The sequence below is a fragment of the Adiantum capillus-veneris genome, chromosome 4, assembly GCF_014529385.1.
Source record: "Adiantum capillus-veneris isolate H3 chromosome 4, ASM1452938v2, whole genome shotgun sequence".
NCBI lineage: Eukaryota > Viridiplantae > Streptophyta > Polypodiopsida > Polypodiales > Pteridaceae > Adiantum > Adiantum capillus-veneris.
In genome coordinates, this window is record NC_140934.1 from 84,295,854 (window position 1) to 84,308,485 (window position 12,632).

Genomic DNA, 12,632 nt, shown 5'->3' on the forward strand with positions numbered 1-12,632 from the left:
ATGGGAACTAAAAAAATAAAAGTCACTACATAGCTAAAAGCAGCAGATTATATTGAGGAAGTAGCGTGCCTAGGGCACTTTTTCATTTTACGAGAAGCCAAAACCTGCTCAAGAAGCGCAACCCCTCCTTCGACATACGACAGTGAGAGGTCGAGTAGGCTTCTGAACGAGATGAAGGCTACTGAAGCGCCAGCTAGGCCATCCTTTAAATTGTGGAGAATTCCCCGTCGCGTGTCAATGTAGCTTGTCGACAAAGGAACACTTGTCTTAAGAGATATTTCCTTTATTTCAAAGGTGTCACTGTGTTTAAAAGCCAAGGGAAATAGGCTGCTAAAGACATGAGCAGACTCTCTGTCCCAGTCCGCTTTTGCTACAGAGTTGTAAAACTTGAACATTCTGAGCCGTACTTCTTTAGGCTGCAGCGATGTAACTTCATTGGCCAGTACATCCCGCTCTGCTAGAAGGAGAAGAAAGTGGACAAAAAGTACCTTACTCTCCTCACTGTTCTCCATTAGCGGCAATAGTGAAAAAAACCTTCCCACAACACCACTAGAATGAGGCATTCTAGCATGTTGGCAAGGACGACTGATGCCTCTGCAAACTCTATGGATTTTGCTTGATCAGGAAACAAACCACCTCCTTCGACCTCTTCTGCTTCACCATCTTCAATAAACTCTCCTTCTTCATCGAAGCTTTCTACAGGTAACAGCTTAGTAAGATTTCTGACTGACTTCGTCCTGTTCAAAAAGAAAAGAATAGACCTGTAAGATGCCGCTAGAACACTACTATCCTTCAACAACCATGGAAAGAAAACAACTTCTAGTCTAACACTTCTTCAATCATGTTGAGAATGTTACAGATGAGTATCTTTTAATGTCAATAATGTAATACAATAATTAGAACCCATGGTTTGAGATATATGCTCGTAATAATTGGCAACTATGGCAAAAAAAGGTTGCAAATTCCAAGGAAAAAATAATTAGGGGCTATTTTTCAAAGGTCGGGTATCTTTTGGTTATTTTGCAAAAAAGCCTTTGTCAAAGAATCAACCCAAAATGTCCAAACTTTTGTGGTTTTGAGAGATAAATTTGCCAAAAGTATGGGATAAATGCTTTTTTGTTTTGCAAAATTTCAAAACCTAAATCCTATACATATATAATAATGGGTAAGATATATTTTCCGCCCCATCTATAGCTACAAATTCTTGAAGGGCTCTTATTTTTATCCTTGGTTGCAAGGAAAGATTGCAAAGGATGCAACCGCTATCATACCACTCACTGATGGGCTCTCTAGCAATGGGATTAAGTTGCTTGTTGCCAAATTATCAAATTGGCTTCAATTGCATATTGGCCCCCTTCATGAGGAATTGCCTTCGTTAATGGTCTTGGCCAATTCCACTCTAAATGGAATTTTGGCGAAGTGAAAGAAACGTGGGATCATATATGTATTGCCTTCTTTGTTCAATGCCTTTATTGTGAGTACTAGTACAACGGCGCCACCTCCGGCGGCGGCGGCGGCGGCACCACCTTTGGTGGTGCTATGTGGATGAGGGAATACACACTTGCATGCGCCGTACGACTATCTTTTTTCACCAGGATCGACTCAGCCGTACACTTTTGTCTCGTGATGTCTCTCTCTCTCTCGCGTACTCGATGTCTCGTCGAGCGACCAAAGGTCGGAGGTCGGGTATTCGTTCCTTATCCTTGCCTGCATCGAGTACGACTCAACCCTTATTTTGAGCTTTGGGACTCACAGTAGTGCACTCTCTTTCTCTCCCATCTTGTCCTCCACACTCCTACATGCAAAATCCTCCTTCTTTGTACGTGGACTCAACGCTGATGATTTGGCACTCAAAGCAGTGCTCTCTCTCTCTTCGATTCGTTGCAGAGCGCTCACGACTATTCTAGCACGACATGAGAGACATCCAGCACAAGTATTTATAGAGGCGGACATTGATGATGCTCTTCAACGATCGCTGCAATACTTTCTTGGACAATGCACAATACCGGGAATCTTTAGACATTGATGTTGATGACGATAATGATTTTAGTTTTTCACTTTAAATCATTTTTTTTAGTACCAAAGACTGTATTAGATCCACCAAATTGTATCAATTTGATCTCATAAGCCATTTTGGCCTTACATACATACGTGAGGCCTCTCTCTCTGTCTCTCTCTCTCTCTCTCTCTCTCTCTCTCTCTCTCTCTCTCTCTCTCTCTCTCTCTCTCGCTGCACACATGCAGGCAATGGCTGAACCGTTCGACGAAAAAGAGCAAGCCACCTCAGCTTGGCCCGCCACACCCTTGCACATAGGCACCGGATGCCGTGCTGATTGCATCTCGCAATGACTCGCTCCCCCTCCCTTGCGTTCACTACGACGGGCCCTCGGGGGGGGAGGGGTGGCATGGCGGGAAGATCTATGAGCTCATAGTTGCTTTGCAAAAGCTGTTAGCTTACCTGCATGGAGGTGGCTAGAACTCTTCCCTCCCTGCACCATACTCGTCATCAACAGTGAGTCAATGCCAGGTTGGCGTGAACGATCGAAGCTGACGTCCAACATGTGCACAATCTGTAGATCGGTGGAGAATGTTTCTGCTTTCACCAAATGTGGCTCTGAATGCCTCATGTGCGCTCTACATATGTGCATTGCAAAAACTCCGCACCTTCGTAGGCGTCTTGAAACGGCTCACCTACATCTTGGAATGAGCTTCAACCAGCAAAGAAGAGGCAAAGACAGAAATGCAAAATAGAAAGGTCTTTGAAATATGTGTGGCTAGACCCAGAGTTGCAAAGCGATTGTGTTCATCCCAGTTTGTTGGGTTGAACAAATCAGGGGACCTCTCTCCCCCCCCCCCCCCCCCACCCCCTCTCTCTCTCATCGTTTGTGCAATGAACACTCCAAATTTGCTTGCCATTTCTTGGAGGCCACTAACCCCCCCGCCATATATTGATTGGCCCCATACAGTTTGAAAAAATATCCATTTGGATGATGACTTCTAGGCTAATTAACATCATGCCTAGGCTCTCAACCCTGGTGGTGAGCCTCAACCTCACTGCATTTTGCATTGTTGTTTTTTCCCAGCTCTGTAGCCCGTCATCCATGCTCTGTAGCCCGTCATCCATGCTCTGTAGCCCCTCTCTCTCTCTCTCTCTCTCTCTCTCTCTCTCTCTCTCTCTCTCTCTTTCTTTTGTATTAGCTGGCACATCCATACAGTCCCAGCTTGTAGTAGTTGTATTTTTTGTTTCAGTTCTTTTGATTACGGACATGGTATCAGATTCACTATGTTGTAACAGCTTAGTCTCATAGGTCATTTGGACTTTTGAAGGCGTTAATATATCATTATATTTCTCTCTCTCTCAACCCTTGTGGATGCAGCTCAAAGAACACATGCATACACAGGCGCAAGCAACATGGAGCGACAACATTTTGAGCAAACAAAACATCTACGAAGCTGATGACATGGGTTGGAGAGCTTGCAGGACTCTGGCTCTCTCTCTCTCTCTCTCTCTCTCTCTCTCTCTCTCTCTCTTGCCAAATAAAGGATCATGCGACTTGCAAAATTGTAGTAGTAGTCTCTCTCTCTTTTGGCTCAATCCCTCTCTCTCTTTCTCTCTCTGAGCATGCTGAGTGTCGTCTATCAACTGGGGCTCACAGACCACACTCGTCGGAGGAGTCTACTACTGCCATGTGGCCGTGGGGGGGAGATGTGCTGAATCCCTCCCTCTTATAATAGTATAGATTCCCTCTTAGATAACACGTCTTGAGTTCAAAACTCAATGGATACATTTTTTATGTCTCTTAGGATTAGTTAACTGGACGACATCAAAGTTATTTCTCTCTCTCTCTCTCTCTCTCTCTCTCTCACACACACACACACACACACACACACACACACACACAAAGCTTTGAGCTCTCAAGATTGTTGATGCGGCATTAGAACAATGCATCTTATCACTTTGTATATCACATGGATCTTTGAAGAGTGGTCCTACAACATTAAAATTTACTTGTTTCCTCTACTCTTCTTCTTCTTCTCTTCTCTTCTCTCTCTCTCTCTCTCTCTCTCTCTCTCATAGGATTCATTAATCGCGGCATACACAGCCAGCACAACACATGTTGCAGGATGCTTTGAACCCATGAATGACTTACCGAGATTTGAAAGCATGACGTCCATCAGGCTCACCTATAGCCTAGCCTCCTGTGTTAAAGTGAAGGTTCGAAACTTTAAATTAATTATTTAAATGAAAGGTAAAATATTAAATTTGTAGGTACGTGCGCTGCATGAAGCCTAATTACTCCTGCACCTACTCCAGCTCCATGCGAATCCACCTTGCGGACACAAGCGTTTCTCATCCCTCATCAATTGCTTCGGACACTTTGGCTTTGAGGATGGAGGCAGGCACATACTCGTTCACGAATCGCAACCCTGCGTAACTTCGCCGGTGTAGAGCGGCACTTGCACATGTGTTCTCTCTCTCTCTCTCTCTCTCTCTCTCTCTCTCTCTCTCTAGTGATGGGGCTCTAGATAGCCAGGTAGATAGTGAAGCAGTTGGAGTGCAGGGGAATGAGTTTAACTTGCAAGCCTGCAAGGTAATGGCAACTATGGCTACATTAAATGGTACAACACACAGTACAATGGTGAGGGGTGGTCTACAGGTGGCATCGGTTGTCGGCAACATGCCTCTCGAAGCATCGTCAATGGTGCAATGCAAAGATGATTACGGGGTGAGAGAGAGAGAGAGAGAGAGAGAGAGAGAGAGCTTATACACAGGCCTACAACCTCTCACCTAGGCGCATCACTTTAGGATTCGGGGAGGATGGATGGAGAACCGTTCCGGGCCTTGTTTGCAGCTGTGTGTACCATAGAGAGGCAGCTGAACGGGCAGGGCTAAAATAAAGGTGGTGCGGACTCCGGAGTTGTTTCCCCACACAACGTGAAGTTGGATGATGATGCTCTCCTTCTGGCCTGTGAAGTTGCCACGTTTGATGTTGGGATGCAGGTAATTGGTCCACCTCAGCCAGCAGCTCTTCCCGCATCACTCAAGCCCTACCAAATTAAACAAACACGCCCTCAGCCCCCAAACAAACAGAACAGAAAGAGGAAGGAAAGGGGAAAGGAGATGAGCTCTCTGATCAGCACAGTGCAAGTCTGAAAACAGTGCAAGTCTGAAACCACAATGCATGTAACATGTCTGAAACTCAACTGTAGAAAGCATTTTCAAGAGTGACTCTACATTAACATAATGGTGATAAGCTTATTGATGTATTCTGTGCAAGGCCTTGAAAGTGAGGATTACCGGCTAGCATGGAGAGGGTCCGCCATCTGTCGTGGCCAATAGCTTCACATCCTTCCTCAATCCACGCTCCTTTTCCTCAGCACCTCTTTGTCCTTAGGACAGCAAGGCACGCGGCCCATCTCCACTCTCTTACTCAGGCGAAAGGTGGTTACTGTTTGTAACTCTAGCTCGTCACACTCCCACACTTCAAGGAATCAGGGTGAGTGAGACTGTGGGAGCGCACACGCATTCAAGATGGGGTCTATCCACCGTTTGAAAAGATTTGACGTGAGAGTGCCTGGCTGATTGAGGAGTCTATCTCTCTCTCTCTCTCTCTTTTGGCGCATTATCTCTCTCTCTCTCTTTCTCTCTCTGAGCATGCTGAGTGCCGTCTATGATGCCTGGGCTTACAGGCCACACTCACCGGAGGAGTCTACTGTTGCCATGTGGCAGGCGAGAGGGGGGGGGGGGGGGGGTTCCCTCCCCCCTTTATCTATTAGTATAGATTGTTACTACTCTAGAAATTCCTAACAACTATGTGTGACTATATCGTTTTCTCCAAACTACCAAATACATCTACAATCAACTCACAAAACATAAGTATACCATGAGTGTTCAAAAGAAGGGGTTTTTTTATTTAATAAAAATTAATGGAAATACCTTTACTAATTAAAATTTAGAAAAAAACTATAAGTTTTTTTTAAAAAAAAGGGATTATTCTATTGCCTCGAAACATGTAAGTAAAGGGGGTGTTTTGATACCCTTTGAATGCACATCGTATAGATACTTTCTTAGAAGTGAACCCACCCCCCTAAGGTTGTCTTTAAGAGCTACAATAGCCAACAAAAGTAAAGTAAATATTCTCTCTATGTCTTTCATAGCTTCTTCATGGTTAAATTTCACATTCAAAGAGAAACTCTATTCAAGTTTTGGTATATGTCTCACATCTTCCCATCCAATTTGTCATGTTTCACCCATGTCCACAAACCTTAGCACATAATTACTCAAAAGTTTTAAAGCCTCATTGAGGCTTCTAACCTTCTTTGCACAACCATTTTCTATTCAAATTGGCTAGTATTGAATTTTGATTATGACAAATTCTTGCTATTTGAGGGCTGGAGAGGCATCTCAATTATTGATATTTCGAAAGATCTACGCTTGTTCTAGACCTTGGCAAGGTAACATTTGAGGTTTTTCCAATGCTTGGAGCTAAATCTTAGCCACGTCTTCTTACTATGCATCAAATGTGATGCACACAATTCATTACGAGGCTCAACTATGCACACACACTTTTGTTATTTGGTAGTGCAAAAATAGTTCTCCATAGATATAAGTATGCACATATATATACATACACACACACATATGTATATATATATATATATTTATATATACATGTGTGTGTATATATATGTGCATATGCACATATACACACACACACACATATATGTATATATGTGTGTGTGTGTGTATGCATATATATGTGCATATGCACATATACACACACACACACACACACACACACACACACACATATATATATATATATATATATATAGAGAGAGAGAGAGAGAGAGAGAGAGCACAATGTCAAATCATGCAAAAAGTGTAGCATGAAGTTTTGAATGAATTGAATAAACTATTGTATACTCTCTAGCTAGCATTTTTAGAGATATGCTATTTTGGTTCACATTGACATGCTTCTAGTTCTTCATTAGAATGAGAAATATGGACCAGGTAGAAGGGCCATTTTATAGGCTTAGAATGGGAGGCTAATGTTGACATCACAGGTGATGGAAGGGCTCAAATCAGCCCCAACTAGGAGTTATGGATATCCAGCTTCTCCAAGTAATCCCCCATCTTGCTCCTGACAAATTCATTGAGCTCTCGTGGTATCATGGGTAGCTCCACTGCATTTCCCTCAGGATCTTTGAATACTCCTTGGTAGATTCTCATATCATTGGTCTCTAGAAGATCATCTTGAATCCATGTGCTTGTGGGCTTCAGGGTTCCCTCTGGGATCACAAAAGGCTCCACTTCTTCCAGTAGTCCTTTATATTCATCCTCTTCTTCTTTGCAGGTGATTTTGCGGCTGCCATGGATCCTGTTGCACTCAGTAGTCCAAAGTTAGCGTTTTCTACATATTAGCTGATAAACTGAGTTCTGACTATCCAAATGACTTGAAAATTGAAAATAAAACTCAAAAGGAACTAGGAACTCTGCATGTGCTCACAGTAGCTTTCTGGCTAAAAAATAATCATGTGGACATCCTATGCGTAGGATGTCTACCTTGTCTGTTTTTTGTGAAACTTGGCAAGCTTGTGGCCCTTGACCTGTGCAACATGGCTATGTCATTGGAATTGGGTTTGGACATCAAAAAGTGAAATTTCGGGAAGATTTAGGCTTTTGGCTCACAAATTGGTTAGGATATCCTCAACACCTAGAAAATGATATTCAATTGGGTTGAAATTTGATATACAGGCTTCTTATACCATGTTAATGACTCCCATGAAGTCAGTTTTTGCACAGAAGGTCAAAATGACACTGGAGACATCCTACGTGTAGGATGTCTATTTTATCAAAATGACTTGAAGTTGGTTATGGGGGTAGGCCTTAGCATGTGTGACATGGCCCTGCTCTTAGATTTTGATTTGGATAAGCATTGGTGTTGTTAAGAGCATGTGTAGTGTTTTTAGGCTCAAAAAGCGTATCTTGGAGGTTTTGGGGGCCAAAGATGATGGAAATGGCTTGAAATTTGATACATGGGTTTGTGAAGGTGTTATAAAGACATCTGGAACTCAAAAATACCAGCCGGAGGTCAAGGATCATTTAGACATCCTACGCGTAGGATGTTTATTTCATCAATTTTCACATCTGACCCCACAGTTAGTTTGGCAATGTGCTCATGAGTATATTGTGCAAGTTTCATGTGATTTGGACTAGTTTTGGTAGGTCTATGACCCATTATTGCCTATATGCTCTAACTTTCCGTTTTCTGATGCATATGAGGTCAACTTTTGTCCAAATGTGATGAAACTTGGTGGCTAGCATGTACAAGCTATTCAGAAGGTGTGTGTGAGATGAGATGTTGAGTTTGGTTCCTAGATATGGCCTTGAGACGTCCTACGCGTAGGATGTCTCTTGAAGAAATTTATATGAGAAGTGCTATTGGTGCCTGCCCTGAGCCCCCCTGAGTCCCTTTTAAGCCCTATTTCAGCAAAAAAGTCAAATAGATAGATAGAAACTCCCTTGTTTGGCTTTCAGAGCCTCTGAGATGTTTTCTGACTCTTGGAGTGATTTTCGGTGATGAAATTTCTTGATGTTAGTCTCCATAGTTTCCCGGTTGCTTGGGGATCCTTGCCATATGGTTTTTGTTGACTTTGGCTTCACCAGATCTCCGTTTGGCAATTTGTCGTTCTGGAAGCACCCGTGGTTGCGTTTACATGTCGTTGATGACTTGTGGTGGTATACCACCATAGGACTTGGTTGTTGATGGTCTAGGAAATCCACTCGTGAAGTTTGGTGGCAAACGGACATGCGGTTTGGCCGTGAGAGCAAGTTGACGCTTTGTGTGTCTGATGCCGTTTCTGAAGCTTAGTGCCGCTTCAAGTTGCCTTATGGCCATGTGGGATATATGGACTTGAAGAGCATGTCGAGATGCTCCTACCCATGAGTTTTGGTAGCATTTGGGCGCCTTTCCATCGATTTACCATTTGGTGGCCTCTTGCAGGGCTCTAGAAGTTAGGGTTTTTCCCAATGGTTTTCTGTCGCTTTTGTGCATTCAAAAGTGGTCTCCTATGCTAGGGTAAGCCTCCAATGAAGCCTTATTGATTTTGGGTTAGCCGTTAGGTGGTCACCTCTACCTGTAGGTCTCTACTGCCCGTTTCCGGTGTGAACCCTACGCTAGTTTTCACGACAAAACATCAAACATATGCGAAAAGCTCAAGGTGGTGAGCCTACCTCTCATGTCTGGAGCCTTTCAGGTGGTCGTGCGCGTCGTAGAAGCAACTGGAAGTCCGGTTCGCTCTAGGTGGCAAGAGCTCTCTCTCAAGAAGGCAATAGTAGAAATGAGCTTTAAATGAAGTGAAAAAATCTTATAATGGGGGTACCTGAACCACTTTCCATGAAATTTGACATGTGCTCCCAACTTCTTGCACGATGCGGTTTAGGCTAGAAAAATTCTTGATTTGGACTCCATTTGCCCAGTTTCCGAGAAATTTGACGTTTCGGTCAAAATCTAGCCAAAACACGCTTTCCGCTCCATTCACATAATTGCACCCCCATTGTATCATAGGTTGTCCTATAGTCACTGATTATCCCCATATTTTTTGTTTTTCATTACGACCATTTTTCACTTGCTTTTTATATTTTTGAAGTTTTTCTGTCGATAATTAGTAAAATTAAAAAGAAAATAGCAAATTAAACCCAAAAAATCTCCAAAACTCATAATAACTCAAAAACATCACCACAAATCACTATATACACTCACATGCAATTTTTATGGCCAGATTTCTCCGTTTTACCAATATTTTGTCCGAAAAATTACCATTTTTACCTCTATACACACACACCTAGGGGCTTGATTTGGTGTTTGGCCCCATATACTTGTATCTTCATGCTGTATAAGGGCATATGTACTTAGGTTAGTTCAGAAAATTTTGCAATCAAACGACAACCCTCTAAAATAGTCCAAAAACATACCCTTTTTTGCTCTTTTTACCATTGGGTCCGCATTTGAGAATGCCTCCCCCCCCCTAGCCGGAGTTCTCCCGGACGACAAGGTATCGCCGCGGTGTATGTTGTGTGCATGGGTTAAAAATGGTGCTAATGCTCAGCCGTGTAATGTGGCCCTATATGATGCATACTCAGTCAGTGCAAGGAAAAATCAATGCTGTGCAAGAGGAGGGAATAAGCAAGATGCTTATTGGCATTCGACCTTGAGGTTTCCTATTTGTTGTTGATTTGGTTGGCGCATTTTCTTTGCAAGTAAAAGTTATAACTCGACAGCTCTCTGTTTGATCGTCTTTCTTGCAAAAGTCACTTGGTTTGCCACTACTGTCGATATGGCCATGGTTGTCTCCTTGGAGAGAATTGTCGTGGCGGAATTGGCCATAGTCTTTGTCTCTTTTGCTTTCCATTTGTAGATTTGTTTTGGAGGTTTTTGAAGATTTATTGCTACTTCCGCCGTTGTCATTGTTGTGCTGCTGATTGGCACCCACATTGATCGGTTTGCCGGTTTCATATGTAGTGTGTGTCTGCTTGCCGATGTTGCTTGTACTGAAGGGAGTTCCTATTGCTTTGGTTTCGGGATCCAAATGCGAGTCGCATTAAAGTTGTTACTGATCATTTTCTTTGGGATCCATATCTTTTTTATTCCCTTTTTTGTTGGTTGAAATGTGCGCTTCTGTTGACTTCTTCTGTTGTATTGTGGTTTGTCTGCCATGTCACCTCTATCCTTCCGCACCCATACTTGTTTTTTGCGTGTAGCTAACCTTGATCTTTTCACTGCAATCTGTGTTGTTTTATGTTTGTAGTGAACATGGTTGACAGTTCCCTGGTTGTTCTCCATAGGTATCGTGTTGTTCTTTAGTAGCACCCCTGCTTTTGGTTCTTTATCTAGTGATTGTGTTCCTGTCATCTGGTTCTTCCGGGGTTGTTGAGCAAAGGCTACCACCTGTTGTTCTTGTGCATGTTGAATTTTGATCGTATCCGAATTCCAATCTATCTGCACATTATACTCTTTTTGCCAAGGTTGTCCCAACAAAATGGGATGTAGTGTGCTTTCATCCTCAACCACGTAAAACTTGTGTGGGTAAATATATTGATGTATTTGTACATGTAATATAGTCCAGCCCAATGTTTTTAGTGAATGTGATGTACTACTTTGCAGCACTTGTGGAGTAGGATGTAGTTGATCTTTGGTCTTGAGCTGTTTGTATAATTTGTAGGAGATCAGATTTGCTTGAGCTCCAGAATCAAGTAGTGTCGCGATTCAACTTGATTGCTACCCACTTTGACTGCAATTATTGGCTCCACTGTGTCTTCACCAAAATTCGTTAGTTGAATAGCATTTTTTCACAAAGGTGATCCACATTGTTGTTGTTGTTGTTGTTGTAGAAGCCGTCTTTTTGCAATGCGTTCTTTCGCTTCTGCTTGGGCCTCTTCTCGTACTCCCTGTTTCTCTTTCATCCGTTGTTTTTCTTGATGGATTTGTTGAATCATATCCTGTGTTAGTGGAAAATGATATTTTTTTAATCGACACCCACTAATCCAATTTGGCATTTCTTCTCCTGCTAATGTAGCAAGTTTGACAGCTCCACTTTGTGATAAGTCACTAATTACAAAGGGTTCCATCCCTCGCTTTTTAAGTTTCTTGGCATGTTACTTCAAGGTATAAACAAGTACATAATCACATGTTTTGAACTCTTTCGTGCAGACATGCTTGTCAAAAAACTCTTTTTATCTTCTCTTTTTAGCATAGATTGAAGCTACAACTCTCAATCGAAGTTTATCTAGATTTTCAAGATCATCTATTCTTGAAGAAAGCTCATGCCCTGTCCATTCTAAGCATTTCGCTACTCGTAGAGTTGGAATTAAAGACTCTATGGGTAATATAGCCTTTAGGCCAAACACCATGTTGTACGGTGTCGTTCTGATTGATGTTTTGTAAGCTACCCCGTATGCCCATAGTGTTGAGTGTAACTGCTGATCCCAGTCTCTCCTTGACTCTGATACAATTTTAGTCAGAATAGTGCATAGTGTTTTATTTGTGGCCTCAGCTTGTCCATTTGCCTGTGGATGATAGGGAGCAGATTTTCTATGTATGACCATGAATTTCTCTAGCAGATATTCAATGACTTCATTAAGAAAATGTGTTCCTCGATCACTGACAATTTTTATTGGTAATCCGTATCGTACAAAGACATTCTCATACAAAAATTATGCAGTGGTTCTTGCGTCTGCTTTTTGTGTTGCCTTGGCTTCCACCCATTTTGTGAGATAGTCCGTAGCCACAATGATATATTGGGTATGGGTGCGATATGTAGGGGGTGAAATAGGCCCCACAAAATCAATGCCCCATTTTGAAAATGCCCTTGCTCCCATCATTGGCCGTAGTGGCATCTCATCTCTCTTTATCGGCACCTTGGTGCGCTGACATGCGTCACAACGCTTTACAAACTCCTCAGTATCCATATGCAATGTAGGCCACCATATTCCTGCGGTTAAAACAATTTTTCCATCTTATCGCCTGAAAAATGGCCTCCACTTATTCCTCCATGTGCGTGTTCTAGAATCAGCAGGTATTTGCTTTCACTTGCACAGATTCTAAGTTGATTGTACTTTCCTTGCTTAT

General features: G+C 42.5%; 1 long non-coding RNA gene across 1 annotated transcript; it reads right to left on the reverse strand.

Moving 5' to 3' along the window:
- Positions 1-575: 575 nt before the first annotated feature.
- Positions 576-5,522, reverse strand: LOC147459520 (uncharacterized). Its single transcript, XR_015187728.1, has 3 exons — positions 5,300-5,522; positions 4,152-5,049; positions 576-737 (listed from the first exon to the last, which is right to left on the reverse strand). It is a non-coding gene; the product is annotated as an uncharacterized LOC147459520 (long non-coding RNA).
- Positions 5,523-12,632: the final 7,110 nt, after the last annotated feature.